General features: G+C 40.4%; 1 protein-coding gene and 1 long non-coding RNA gene across 2 annotated transcripts in view; one reads left to right on the top strand and one right to left on the bottom strand.

The window, feature by feature from the left end:
* NOTCH2 (notch receptor 2) overlaps nt 1–13174 on the bottom strand; it is a gene marked incomplete in the record, with an annotated part of 185024 nt that overhangs the window by 77499 nt on the left and 94351 nt on the right.
* On the top strand, nt 8166–12101 carry LOC121102025. The gene is made up of 2 exons (XR_005834031.1): nt 8166–8204; nt 12001–12101. It is a non-coding gene; the product is annotated as an uncharacterized LOC121102025 (long non-coding RNA).

Raw genomic sequence — 13174 nt, 5'->3', positions numbered from 1 at the left:
GAAGCTCTATAACTTGGCCTAGGCAAAGCTTTCATAAATATGAACAAAAGCACAAGCAACAAAAGAAAAATTAGAAAGTCTGGACTTCATCAAAATTAAAAACATTTGGGGAGAGGGGTAGGAGAATGGGATAGGCTGGTGATGGGTATTAAGGAGGGCACGTATTGCATGGTGTGCTGGCTGTTATACGCAAGTAATGAATCATGGAACTTTACATCAAAAACTAGGGATGAACTGTATGGTGACTAAGATAATATAATAAAAAAATATTATTATAAAAAAAAAGATACCATCAAGAAAGTGAAAAGACAGCCCACAAGACGAAAGAAAATATTTGTAAATCATTTATCTGATAAGAGACTTGGATCCAGAATATACAAAGAACTCTTACAGCAATAATAAAAATACAGTATAAATAATATAATAATAAAGAGGCAACTAGCCCATTGTAGAATGGGCAAAGGACCTGAACAGACATTCCTCCAAAGATGATATATAAATGGCCATAAGCACATGAAAAGATGCTCAACATCATTAGCCATCACAGAAATGCCCATCAAAACCACAATGAGATGTCATTTCATACCAACTAGCATGGCTATAATCAAAAAGACAGACAAAAACAAGTATTGGTGAGGATGTGGAGAAATTGGAACCCTCATATACTGCTGGTTGAAATATAAAATAGTGCAGCCACTTTGGAACAGTCTGGCAGTTCCTGAAAAGGTTAAACAGAGTTACCATATCACCCAGAAAGTCCTCTCTTAAATATAGACCCTAGAGAAATGAAAATACATGTCCACACAAAAACCTGCATAAAAATGTTCACAGTGGCATTATTCATAATAGCCAAAAAAGCAGAAGTAGCCCAACTGTCAGCTAACTGAGGAATGGATAAAAAAAATGTGGTGAGCACTGAGTAATGCATAGGATTGTTGAACCAATGTTTTACACCTGAAACTAATGTAATATTGTATGTTAATCATACTTCAATTTTTAAAAAGTAGGGGAAAATGTGGTAAATCTACAATGGAATATTACTCAGCCATGAAAGGAGTGAAGCACTGATACCTCCTATAACATGAATGAACTTTGAAAACATTAGGTGAAAGGAGCCAATCACAAATGATCACATACGTTTCCATTTATATGAAATGTCCAGAACAGGCAAATCTATAGAGACAGAAAGTAGATTAGTAGTTGCCTGGTGCTGGCAGAGAATTAGGGACCAAGGTAATGTGACTACTGAGAGTACAGGGTTTTTTCTGGAGTGATAAAAATGTTCTAAAATTGATTGTGGTGATGGTTACACATATCTGTGAACACACTGAAAACCCCTGAATTGTACACTTCCAAGAGCAAATTATATGGTATGCAAATTGTATCTCAATAAAGCTATTACATTAGGGGGAATACACTTAAAACAATGCCTGATGCATAATAAGTGATCTATACATATTAGCTAATACTATTACATATGAGTAGCATCCAAACAGCCCTTAGAAATTATCTACTCTAATCCCTTCATGTTAAAGATGAAGAAGTTGAGGGCCATATGGCTGACTTATCAAGTTTACATGGCTAGTAGGTAGGAGTCAGTACTGAACCAGTTTTAATCAGTATGCTGTCTGGGATCCCAGAGCTCCCTAGCAAAAATCTGCAAAACTAACCTAAGGATAAAATCTCCCATGTCTGAGAAAACTCAGGCCAAATCAGTTCTCCTCCAGAGTTAAGACAGGAGTTATGCTTTAAAAATAGAGATCCAGACCTCTTTTTGGAAATAGCTAGTAAATTCTTGTAAGAAAGTCCACCCAAGGAGGGGAGGTGGTGGTAAGGGTTATATGAATAAGTTACAGTGCAGTCACTTCTTAAAAATGTATTTTAAGGTTCTAGGGGAAAGGGAAACAGACAAGTCTCCAGACCTGTGGGTGGGATGGGTGTAGCAGGCTTACAAAGAGGCTCACATGATCATACTAAAAAGAGTCTACTGCTTAAAGCCAATTCACATCCTTAAAAGGCCAAAAGGAGAGAAATTAAACTTAGAAGGAACATTTTAAGACTGTGCTGTTATAAAACCATGGCCCACGTAACTGATAAATGATGACAGTGAGGGTGGGGAGCAGAAAAGAATCTTTTGAACTTGTCATCCCACACAGAGAACAGCATCTCTCAAGAAAGCATCCACATCTTTCCATTTTCATACACTGGGATGTGTGAGGATGGAAAGCCTTACAGAGAGACACAAAGAAGAGAGCAGACAGAGGAAGATAAGATGACACAACTAGGATTCTCTCAAACCAGGCTAAAAGTCCCCTGGAAGAGCTTTAGTCCACAGCGATGAAAGAGTGAGGGAAAAAAACAGGAATGTCTGAAACTGGACAAAGGCAAAAAAAAAGGTACAAGTCTACTTTCTCCTCCAAGCCCCCAAGAAGAAATCTGACACAAAAGCAAACTGCTCCCATATCTGTCCAGTTGGTTTTCTTGGCCAACATCTACCATTCTCCAAATGGGCCCAGATGAGCTTGCTGACCCTCATGACTGGCCCATGTATCCCTGGGCCCTACCACCCACCCAGGCTGCTGCTCCTACATGCCTCTCTTGATATCTCCCTAATGATCTCCACTCTTCTGAATTCATCACCGAAAAAGTAAAAGAAATAAATAAGGTGAATCAAAAGAAAGAAATTCGGTATATATATTTAAATTATGGAATACAATAATTCTCTCTTCTATCACATTCAATTCATTCATTTGTCAGATATTCACTGGGTCTAAATTTTGTGCCACACACTAAGTTGGTACTGGGAGGAAGAGTTAAAATGAGAGCGTCTACTGGGAAAGATGAACAAATAAACAATCAGTTTGATACGTGCTGTGCTAGAGGTATACAAGTTACCAAAAGACCTTGGGGAAAGTCTCCAATCCCCATGGGGATTGGGAACATAGAAGGCATTTCAGTGAAAGAGGTGCCTTTGACACATCATAAAGAATAAGCTCTAGGGGCACGTGGGTGGCTCAGTCAGGTGAGCATCCAACTGTTGATTTTGGCTCAGGTCATGATCTCAGGGTCGTGGCATGGAGCCCCGTATCAGGCTCTGTGCTCCGGGTGGAGTCAGCTGGAGATTCTCTCTCTTTCTCTCTCTCCCTTTGCCCCTCCCCCACTCACACTCTCTAAATAAATAAATAAATAAAATCTTTTTAAAAAAAGAATAATTTCTATATAAAAAGGCAAGGTGGGCAGGGGAAGGTGACAGAAAGCTAAGGAGATAGCATGGTCCAAACTACTGAGCATAGGAGAATTGGAAAGACTTCCAGGAACATCAACTAAAACTGGCACTAAAATAATGCACCCTGGAAAGTGGTATGATCATTTCTGCCGCAGCTCCAGAGAAATCTGCCAAAGTATGACTAGGATAATACCCAAGAGAAAGTTACATGCCCCTGCATATGAGAATACAAAAGGGAATTATTTCTAACAGTTTTTAAGCTCAGACACAAAAGCCACAAAATGGGCTTAAGCTTTATTTTAATGATATGGGGGTATCACGTATAATCAGCCTGTAAAGTACAGAGGTAGTTCACGAAGAATAAGCCTCCATTGTTTGGAGAGGACAGATCAGACAGCTTCTTAGGAAATTTTTTAAAAATCATAAAGGAATAGACAGGTATAGCAGAGAAAGAAAAGTAAAGTACATTGAGGACTGGCCAAAATGTGAACTAAACAATCTACTGTTCTCTGATCATCTGTGCTACTTTTTAAAATATTCACAAACACAAAAACAGCCTAATTCATTCTCTCCCCACTATTCGGCCCTAACCCAAAAATACTGAGAATCGATGATCCAATAATTTATTTTCTATGTTGCTCTTACATTAAAATTATTCGGGCTGAGTGTCCCTCTTCAGGGCTTCTGCTAAAGACTTATTTAATGGTAGCCCACAAAGGATCTGGATTATTAACAGCTGAGCATCCAAGGAGAAAATGAAATATGGTTCCTTGGTTTGATTCGATTAGTTCCCTCTTGAATATATTCCTTTTTTCTTCCCTCAGTGGAGAAACACTTCTTTCTCTGTTACACAAGATGAGTCACTTTTGCAGTTTTTATTCCCTCTCCATGAGTCTTACGGTAATACTCAAATACTACACTCATATTACTCAACCATAAAAAAAAGAAATCTTGCCATTTGTGACAACATGGATGGACCTAGAGGGTAAAAGAAATAAGTCAGACAGAGAAAGACAAATACCATATCATTTCACTTATATGTGGAATCTAAAAAACAAAACAGACTCTTAAATATAGAGAACAAACCAGTAGTTGCCAGAAAGGAGGTAGGGGTGGGAGGATGGGCAAAAGAAGTAAAAGGGATAAAGAGGGACAAACTTCCAGTAATAAAATAAATACATCACGGAGGTGAAAAGAACAGCAGAGGGAATATAGTCTGTAATATCGTAATAGTGTTGTATGGAGACAGTGACTACACTTACTGTGGTGAGCACTGTATAATGTATAAAATTGTCGAAACACTATGTTGTACACCTGAAACTAATATAACATTGTATGTCAACTATACTTCAATAATAAAAATTTAAAAATCAACTCACAGTAACTATAGTGTCGTTTGCAGGAAAAGAAGTATAACTTGACCATTTGAATAGTCACTAACTTATGTGTGGTTCACTGACTTTCAGAGTTGAAAAGGACTCTGAAATTCTTATCCAGTACCAGAGTACACAAGAACTAAAGGAGAAGCCACACTAAGTCTAGGAAGTATGGTACCAGGAAGAAAAGGAGAAGACCAAAATGACATTCTCAACACTAAACTCACTTGGTTGATAAATATTTGTGTGCCTCTTATGAACTTGGCACTGTTTTGGGGTGCTTGGGATACATCACTAAACAAAAACAAAGATTCTAGCTTTCACTCTGAAGAGGGGAAGGGGCGGCAGAATTTGGAAAAGACAGACAATAAACAATAGACATAATGAAGTAAATTATATAGTGCAAATTATATACTAAGCAGATGATAAGTGTTACAGAAAAAGAAAAGAAAAAGTAGACCAGGGCCAATAATGAAGGGGGGAGGGAGATGGTTACTATTTGAAATAGGGTGATGAGGGTAGGCCTCAATTAAAAGTGCAACGACTTGAAATGTGGCAGGAAGCACACACGGGAGTTGCTCAATACCATAACAAGCCTTTGTCCCTCCTGCTGACTTGGTTTCTTAATTTTTAGAACTGAAACAATGATTCTCTTCAAATAAGGGTATTATTTACATGGAGATAGTGATTATTATTTTAAGTAACATTTTAGTCTCTTGAATAGTGTGCAGCACAATGGAAGGAGGGGCAAGGAGAATGGTATTGCATTATGAAAAGGACTTTCTCAGAAAAAATAATCTCCAGGCACTATTTCCCTATATGGAAATAAAGTTAATACTTTCCAAACTCCACCTGGGACATAAAAACAATGAGCATAAAATCTTACAAACTGTGTAAATACATACTGCATCGTCTATTGTTTTGAATTCTCTTTAAATTTCTTTGTATACATTGTCTAAGCTGATGTCATCTGTTTTAGATCATGCGACCCCAAAAGGCAAGAACTAGTCTACTTAAGTATCTTAAATGTCTGCATGGTGCCATACATAGGCTGATAGGTAACAAAGAGTATTTGATCATAATTAGAAGTATCTCCTACTTTTTTTTTTAATCCAAACATGTCAAAGCATTTAACAAAAAGTGTCACACATTTTCAAAGTACCTTCAGGGATAGACAAGCAGTGCATTACGATGCAGTAAGACGTAGAGGCTTTAGAAATAACGTCTCTGGTTTTCAGGCCTCAGCCTAACCACATGTTAGCTGTGCGACTTTGGGTAAAACTTAACATCTCCAAACTTGAACTATGGGTAAATCACTTAACATTTCCAAACTTGAGCTATTTCACCTGGGAAAACTAGAAAAATCATACCTTTCCCCAAGGTTTTTGTATAATTGAGCTAATGGAGGCAGAAGTACCTGGCACAGTGCCTAACTCATAAAAGGCATTGGATAAGTGTTAGTTTTCTCTTTGCCAAATCTTCTCCCCCGCCCCACATCCCCATCCCGAACCCCAACACAGACACACACACACACACACACACACACACACACACACGAGCATAAAATCTTACAAATTGTGTAAATACATACTGCATCATCTATTGTTTTGAATTCTCTTTAAATTTCTTTTTATACATTGTCTAAGCTGATGTCATCTGTTTTAGATCATGCGACCCCAAAAGGCAAGAACTAGTCTACTTAAGTATCTTAAATATCTGCATGGTGCCATACATAGGCTGATATGTAACAGAGTATTTGAGTATCTCCTACTTAACCCCAACACAGACACACACACACACACACACACACACACACACAGAGGCCCACTTCATTAGTGAGTAAACAAATGTCTTGCTTTAAAGTACAAGCAGAGCGTAAAAGACAGCCAAGATCTCCTTACTTCATCCCACGAGCCCTGGCAGCCTTTCAGCTGTGGAATCCCTGGTTATTTCCTTTCTCAAGGAGGAGATACTATTCTGGTTTGACAGATCCTTTCCTGGACACACTCTCAGAATTCCCTAAGGTTCTTATCGTGGCTAATGGATAACAATGCAGAGACTATGGGAGTGAACAATCACTCTCTCTTAGCTAAAAACTTCCTTTATTGACTTCTCTGACTTCCCGACCGTATTTCTCTGCCAAATCAACCTCTTGTTCTGGGCAACTATTAAAAATAATTTTCTTGAAATGAAAAAACACATTTAGCTTTCAATAATAAATCATGCTAATCTCAATTATTAGCCACTTAGACTATTAAGATCATTATAACACATGTAAAATTAAATTGTTTACATTTGTCTCCATCTTTAACCCTTAGCATATGGCCAACAAATATGGGAGTGAAGAAAGATATCTTTTAGTTATTTCTTCTACAAGATAATGTGGATGACAATAATACTCAGTCAATAAAATTCACTTAGTGTCTACAATGATAGCGTTACCTAGTCTTCATTGAAAGAGAAACCGAAAGCAATACAATTAAGAGCTTGTTCTTGCGGCTTACAGTTAAATGGGATGAAGTTTTTTATTATGTGGCAGCATCCTGTATCACTCTTTTCCAAGCACATAGCACAGTGCCCAGAAAACAAGTGGCAGTCGATAAATTTTTACTGAATGAAATGAATTAATTACCATTGGGTTTTATACCAAGAACCAACATACGACCTTTAACCCCCAAAAGATAAAACACGCAGTCCCATTATATGTGAAACACATCCACGACACCAGAATCTAAGATTCTCATTTTCTGAAAGAGCAGCTAGAACAACTGCTTTCTGAGGCACTTCTGCTTACTTAGCACTTTATTCCCCCCTACAGTTTTCCTTCTTTTGTTTTTGAACTAAGGATATTTGTATAAAAACGAAATCTTTGGGGGCGCCTGGGTGGCACAGCGGTTGAGCGGTTGAGCATCTGCCTTCGGCTCAGGGCGTGATCCCGGCGTGCTGGGATCGAGCCCCACATCAGGCTCCTCTGCTGTGAGCCTGCTTCTTCCTCTCCCACTCCCCCTGCTTGTGTTCCCTCTCTCGCTGGCTGTCTCTGTCTCTGTCAAATAAATAAATAAAATCTTTAAAAAAAAAAATGGAATAACACCCAGTGCACCATGCAATCCGTGCCCTCCTTACTACCCATCACCAGCCTATCCCATTCCCCACCCCTCCCCTCTGAAGCCCTCAGATTGTTTCTTAGAGTCCATAGTCTTTTGTGCTTCTGAACAAAGGCAGTTTTATAGGTTGCACCTTTAGGTCTCTCAGTTCGATCTAGTGTTTTCTTGAATGCACTGCGTTATCTTTTAATTTTTGGACTTACAAGAAGTCGGTGTTTTCATGGACTCCTCTCTCTTTTCCAGATGTCAGGAGGGTTTCTTGGGAGAATATTGTCAACATCGAGACCCCTGTGAGAAGAACCGCTGCCAAAATGGTGGGACGTGTGTGGCCCAGGCCATGTTGGGGAAAGCCACATGCCGATGTGCCCTGGGGTTCACTGAGAGATGATTGCCAGTACTCGACCACTCACCCCTGCTTTTCTCACCCCTGCCTGAATGGAGGCACCTGCCACGTCGTAGCGGGATGACTATGAGTCACCTGCCAAGTTGGTTTCCCAGGTAACAAATGTGACTCTGGGCTATATTTTCCTATTCTAGCAGATACCTTTCCTTAGCATCTCTTAGATCTTGACATGTAGTTCTTAAGGATCCTCTAACTCTGGTGTATGTTTAACATTATGATAAGGACTAGAGTGTTCCAGACAACTATCTTTACTTCCTTTTGAGATTTCTAAGAGGAGAGAAGAGAAAGGCAGAAATATTTGACTGCCTAAAGTATATATGTCAAGATTGGGGATCAGAACTTTATTTCACCATCCCTAGAAGAAAAGCTGTCTGTGCTATTGATTACTTGCTGCTTGAAATCTCTCCCTAGACATTCAGGGCCCTGGTTTTCTGGTTTTCTGTACTCTGACTATTCCTTTAGCTTCTGCATTGCCTTGTCCTCATCCATGAAATTTTTGTGTTCCTTGGAACTCTGTTTTGAGCCCTCTTTTGAGCCTTATCACAGGTCCCCCAGCTATCTCCAGTGGCTTCAGCTGTCATTATCTTCATCAGTTGCTGGTGACTCTTCTAGTCATCCATTTCACTCCCCTCCTACCCTACATTCAGGCTCATATTTCTAACTATGTGCTGCATATTATCCTTGGAAACTTGACAAGTACCTCACATTCAACATGTTGATATAAATGGGGTGGTAGTGATGTATAGTCCATGTATTTCAAACTAGATCCCCCTTCTCCCTTACCCACTTAGAGTCAGGCCCCTAACCTAGCCCCTGAAGCACCTCTCCCTGTTACTCTTCTCATTTCCTCTCCTGCTCTGCGATTGAGGTCTACCTGTCCACGTTGGTGACAGGTCAGCCCTCACCTGGGCTTCTGCAGTTGTTTCCTAACTGGTTTCCTTGCTGTTACTTTCTCCCCATCTTGTTCATCTGTCCCATTGCCACATCTTTGATCGTGGATGCCAGTCATCTCACAAACTCCCTCTTACAATGTCTAATGACTTTTTATCATCTGTAGAGTCGACTGCAAACCCTTTTACATGGCTTCCATAGCCTGTCATGGTCTCGGCCTTACATCTTTTTATAGCTTTACTTCCCACAAGCATCTAGCTCTAGTCACACCAACATTCTCATCATTTCCTGAAAATGTCATATTTCCTGTTGCCTCCATGCTGTTGCACACCCCTTTGCCTGGAATGCCCTCTTCTACAATTGGTGATTGCCCAATGTTATTTAAAATTCTGTCTTAGTGACTTTTTGTGTGTGATTCCTTTAAGCAGTCTCTTGTTCTATTATCTTATGTATCACATTTTATTGTAATATTTTTATATGTCTCTCATCTGACTAGATTGTGAGTTCTTCAAAGGTGGGTCTGAGCTTTATTCAAAATGAACCATAGATGTTTATTAAGTTAGATGAGGAAAGCAGAACCATTCAATATCTTGTTGCCCGCTACACTAGCAATTCTGTAAATCTGATGAACAAAAATTAAAAACGTACTCAGTAAACTAGACTGGATTGGTTAGTTTGGAACACTTGTTTTATTGATTTTTCATTAAAAGATGTTGGTGGTGGTAGAGGATAGTTAGAATGGTCCATTATCTTCATCACGACCATGACAGAATTGTGATTCATTGAAGAGATTTGGTGGTTAAAAGAATAATTTTTTCGTGATTGTCAGTTTTGAATTGTTTTGTTCCACAGGCGAAGGGAAGGCATAGCCATTTAAAACATTTTAATCCTGACTAGTGAAAATGGCAATAATGTCTTCTTAATAATTAAGATGTTACTCTGAAATGATCTCCATATTAAAACTTCTTCCTTTGCCCTTAAAAGGATCTCTTCTTGGTGTTTTGCAGGGCTCTGATTATTTTCACCCATCTGCCACTTTTGTCTGTCTTTAGGAATTACAACAGTTAAGTTTACCCTTTTGGTTTTGTGGTAGCCCTTATACCCCACCTAGTCAGACCTTCTTGGGTTTATCTCCACTCATAGTTGAAGAAGCAGAGGTGGGAAGTTAGTGCCTGTACGTAGCACAGGTTCAGGGACCTTTCTGTTTCAGTTGTAGGCAAATACTCTATATACACAGTTGCCAGAAGGAACCATTTTTATCTCTTCCCTATTGTAGGTAAGTTCCTCTCAGAGGAATGAAGAAAAAATAGGAAGAAGAATTTTAGTTCCTTCTTTTTCTCTCTGCTTAACATCTTGAGATACATGTGCTGTGCCCAGTTTTTTTTTGTTTTTTTAAGATTTTATTTATTTATTTGAGAGTGGGAGAGAGAGAGCTCGCGTGCACACGCATAAGTGGGGGAAGGGGCAGAGGGAGAAGCAGACTCCCTGCTGACCAGGGAGCTGGACATGGGGCTTGATCCCAGGACCTCAGGATCATGACCTGAGCTGAAAGCAGATGCTTAACTGACTGAGCCACACAGGCGCCCCTGCTGTGCCCAAATTTTTAGTGTACCTTTCCCCTTTGATGTGACATTCCTTGATAGAGAACACTTCTGCGTGCTCATGTGTCACCTCCTTCTTCCTTTTAGAAAAGCTGTCATGGCTTTCATTTGTTTTTCTATGGGGGTCAGATATTTGGATGTTTACCTAGACAACCAATTGGAATACTAACAAGTTCAGGGGGTTCTCGTAATCTTAGGTAAAAACAAAAAGCTTAAGCTAATGAAAACAAAAATCCATATGAATACCAGATTTACTAATAGCATGGGAATTTTTCTTTTTCTCTTTCTGCCTCAAAGACGTGCCTTAGGATCCAACACATCAGAGTCTTCTGGCTTCCTCTTATATTTTCCTACTTCAGAGTCCACAAGACGTACCTTTCTAGACCTTTATTCTCATAACAGCTTCTAGTTTTTTTCATAGATAAGTAGCCAGAGATTCTTCATCCTCTTCAAACACATCAAGCAGTATTTATAGCAAGACCACAATTAATAAAATGTTTCCCAGAATACGTGTGTGGGTTGTGTTTAAAGGAAATAAAAGTAGCATTGACTTTTTCTATCATATAAGAGGTCTGTTAGTAATTGTATATTGTGGAAAAGATCAATGCATTCTTCTATTCACTCAGAAGACATGCTTTGAGAGTCTACTACAGGGATCCAGCCCCTGCCCATGTTATGGGTGATATAAATGGAAACAGCAAATTTGGGCTGTGTATATACATGTGCAGATATGTGTGTGAGAGAGAATGATTTAGGGAGCTGAGAAGGGCAATAAGGTAACTTATGAGTAGAGTTGTCAAGTGGAAGTTCATTAGGTAAACAAAAAGGAAGATGGCATTCCAACGAGAGGCGCAGCTTATGCAAAGACAAGATGTGAGACAGTAGGGAGATCCAGACCCTTCTTTGCCCCTGAAGGGATGGCTGGAATCCTGCAAGGATGGGCTTCATATGACTAGCCTACAGTCCCTGCAATGTGCTCCACTAAGTCTTTGTATTTGCCGAGGGTGCCAGGGAGTGACTATATCAGGTGATCTTTTTTTTTTTTTTTAAAGAATTTATTTATTTGACAGAGAGAGACAGCCAGCGAGAGAGGGAACACAGCAGGGGGAGTGGGAGAGGAAGAAGCAGGCTCCTAGCGGAGGAGCCTGATGTGGGCTCGAACCCAGAACGCTGGGATCACGCCCTGAGCCGAAGGCAGATGCTTAACCACTGCGCTACCCAGGTGCCCTTATATCAGGTGATCTTGAGGAGGCTCTGATTTGGGCCTCCTGTGAAGTTCAGTGAGTTTAGGGAGTCTCCACACAGTAGAGCTGTTGGATGGGTGGGAGACGTGGAATGTTGAGGCTGAGGCTGGCTCCCACTTCAGTGGGGAGCACTGAGTTCTGTTCTCCTTCCATAGGTAAGCTGTGCCAGTGGACTGATGCCTGCCTGTCTCATCCCTGTGCAAATGGAAGTACCTATACCACTGTGGCCAACCAGTTCTCCTGCAAATGCCTCACAGGCTTCACAGGACAGAAGTGTGAGACTGATGTCAATGAGTGTGACATTCCAGGACAGTGCCAGCATGGTGGCACCTGCCTCAACCTACCAGGTTCCTATCAGTGCCAGTGCCCCCAGGGCTTCACAGGCCAGCACTGTAACAGCCCCTACATGCCCTGTGCACCCTCCCCCTGTGTCAGTGGTGGCACCTGCCGGCAGACTGGTGACTTCACGTTTGAATGCAACTGCCTTCCAGGTAAGGAGAACCCCTAGTGTCTTGGGGTTGGGGGAAAACACCTTCAGTGCAGAAGGAAGGTGGTGGGAGTGGCTCAGTTGCTCCTTTAGGAAATATCCTTCTGAGCAGGAAGAAGGGGAAGTAAGGATTTTGTGTGGGGTGGGTTGCTGGTGAGGGAAGAGTTTTATGAGCTAATAGGGTCCATAAACTGAGTAGGGGGTAATTTAACATGTCAGAGTTTATGATGATGAGTGGCTAGGAAATTGTTTATTGTCCTTTTTGGAGGAACAGCAAGAAATAAGAGAAACAGCTCTGAGAAAGAGACAGGCCTATGGAATGGAAGGGAACACAATGAGAATTAGCTGTTAAAAATATGTGTGATTAGTAAAGTGCTTTAAACTGAATTGACAGTAATAGTAGGTGATCAACTTTCCTATATGCTTTCACCTCTGAAGGAATAATAGATTATTTTCCTACCTACCTAAATGACCTCGTCTCTTTGTAACGTTCCCTGGGCTCCTGGCCCTCTCCATGTACCCTCTCTGACTTTGAGTAACCTTGCTCTGACTTGAAGCTAGAGAATTTTGGAACTGGGGTAATGCTGTGTTACTCAATGAGTACTTCTTGATGCATGCTGATAGATAAGGTATGTCACATCCAGACATAACTACAAGATAGAAGTCAAGAAAAGAGCAATACATGGGAGCTTGGGGCCCAGGATTCTGTAGAGATGGAGAAAGGAGCAAGCCCAGCCAATTCGCTAACCCCTTGTAAAAATGACGAGGAGGTTGAAAACCGAGAATTTTGATTGGGAACAGAACACAAGCAGCTGGAGCAGATGAATTACTAAGCAACAAAG

The sequence above is a fragment of the Ursus maritimus genome, unplaced genomic scaffold, assembly GCF_017311325.1.
Source record: "Ursus maritimus isolate PB19 unplaced genomic scaffold, ASM1731132v1 scaffold_12, whole genome shotgun sequence".
Taxonomy (NCBI): Eukaryota; Metazoa; Chordata; class Mammalia; order Carnivora; family Ursidae; genus Ursus; species Ursus maritimus.
Note: the sequence above shows the minus strand (reverse complement) of the source record. Positions and strands in the feature narration are given on the sequence as shown.